The following is a 2592-nucleotide window of genomic DNA, read 5'->3' as shown; positions in this document are numbered from 1 at the left end:
TTGGCTTTGTTCCTATGTCCATGTGGGAAGTTTGGATGTGGATGTGTGTGCGAATTCCCCAGGGGAAATTTTTCAAAATGCATGAACCCAAGCATAAAGTTATTTATCTGTCACACCAAGACCTATGATTCTCCCCCTCGTTACCCATCAGCCCTATCACACAGCCGACCCAGCAATGGTTACACAGCTGACTGAGTGAGTGGAGCGGCCTTGTTGAGCGCTGCTTTTGAAGATGATGCAACACGATGGACAAGCAAGCTTTTGCTTTAAAAGAAATGAATCTGCTGTTTTATTAAAGAGCTCACTGCTTGCCATGCAGCGTGAAAAAATCCAGCCGGGGGATGGAAGTCTTGAGAAACACGATAAAAGACAGGATAAAATCACCTGAACACGACTTCAATATAGTGGCGGTACAGCAGTTGATCCTGGCGTTTTACAAAGGAAAGAGACTGTGAAGTGTAAATGAGCACGCATCACACCTTTCTTTAATGTTTATGTTTAGTATTATAGACATTTAAACATGTAAACAACTTCAGGCTGACGAATCAAATCAATGTAAATGTATAAATTATTTTAAATTGCAACAGCACGTTTAAGGAACTTGTATAACTCAAGCACCTAAAGGCAGCTACATTGAGAGCTATTCTATTCTATTCTATTCTATTCTATTCTATTATGGCTTAATTTGCCACTAACAAATTTCCTAAGTTTCTCCTGTATTTCTAAACCATTTCGAGCATTGCACCAATTTACTCTTTGTGGGGAAAGTCTCCTAGCTTGAATGAGGTTCAGACAAGAGGCAGACAAGAATGATTAGCTTTCTTAGCTACACCTAGTTTAGCTGTTTCTGTTGTTTTACTTCAGCTCTCTTGGCTGAAAAGACACAAAACATAACAAAACAAAGAGTTTTTCCTTCTCACTGTCTCCAACTGCTTGCTCATAGGGGGTCACCTGATTGTTGGGGCTTTAAGTTGATTGTTGTTGTGATTTGGCATTAAATAAATAAAACTGAACTAAATTGAATGGGCCACTTTATTAGGTACACCTTACTAGTACCTGTATTGGATCCCCTTTTACCTTCAGAACCGCCTTAATTTTTCATGCCATAGATTAAACAATGTGCTGGAACCCTTTTGTAGAGATTTTTATCTATATTGACATGATAGCATATAAGAGTTGTTGCAAATTTGTAGCTTGTTCCATTCCATCACATCTCAAAGATGCTCTATTTGATTGAGATCTGGTGACTGCAGAGGTCATTTGACTCACTGTTATGTTAAAGAAAGCACTGTGAGGGGATTTGTGATCTATCCTCACGGACAAAATACAGACAATATTGTGCTGACAATGCGTAATGTAAATGGTCGAATTTAAATATAAAGTGCAATAAACTACCAAAAGCCTGTTTCTGGTAACCCAAAATAATTTTAAAAGAATTTTAGAAGTATATTCTGAATGTTAATTCAAGTCACACAAGTTTACCTAGATGATTGCAAAATTGGAAACAGCTGAATAAAAAAAAAATTAAGCAGGAATATAGCTAATAATAATGGAGAAAATGCAGATGATAACACTTCAAGTTGACCATTAATTTGTTACAGAAACTTTAGAAAACTAAACTGGTGCAGCTTTGTAACGTGTACCTAAAAGGAATCCATCACTGAACACGGCTTACCTGAAATAATAATGAGACTGGAAAAGCCATCCAAAGCCTTCCACGTTTGAACAAATGTGTCGCTAGAGTGGATTGTCTTTGCATCAGAATTCTACCTGAAAGTATTTTATAGGTAGTATTATGTACTTTAAGATGTGATGATTATTTTAATTGAAAATAGTAAGACACAATCATCTTATAGTCAAAAATCATTATTTGTCTCTGCCTCCCATCGGTTATAACTCAATCAGACAAATGCACTTATCCAAATATCCAAAAGAGGGCATACTATAACCTCATGTGGCTGCCAAAGCAGTCAATGATACAGAGTGCATGTCCACACTAATCCAGTCTCTGGTGTGCTTGTGAAAAAAATGTACATTTGAAGTGAGATAACAGAAAATCTTAAAAATAATAATAAAAATGCTAATACCAAAACTAACTTTGTTTAACTCACCCACATCTTGCACCACATCATTATCTCAAATTGAGCTAAGAAGCAACAATACAAATATGCATTTAATGCCATATTTAAAAACACACGACTTACAGAACCAGGACTTGATACAACTTATGTAATTCTTCACGAAGCATTGCAAATTCACATGCCATTCTACATAAATAAAAGTTGTCAGCTGCTCAGCTCTACAAGGAAACCACACAACCCACTTCCTTGATCCATGTGGCTAAGATGGACTGCAGTGTTAACAGATGTAGAAACAACTGAAACCAAACGGCAGTTGTTGACCTAAGTTTATCTTTATGTAGAAACCTCAAATCACTGATCCTTTACAGGTGGTCATCTAAACAGTGCCACGGTTTCAAGGAGGAAGCTAAATGTGAAATGGTCCCACCAGTGACAGTAAATCAGCCTCAACAACTCAGAGCTTTCTCCTTCAAGCTGTGAAAAAAAAATCCACACAGACTGCTAAGAGCAC

This window comes from Oreochromis niloticus, linkage group LG11 (genome assembly GCF_001858045.2).
Source record: "Oreochromis niloticus isolate F11D_XX linkage group LG11, O_niloticus_UMD_NMBU, whole genome shotgun sequence".
Lineage (NCBI taxonomy): Eukaryota > Metazoa > Chordata > Actinopteri > Cichliformes > Cichlidae > Oreochromis > Oreochromis niloticus.
Note: the sequence above shows the minus strand (reverse complement) of the source record.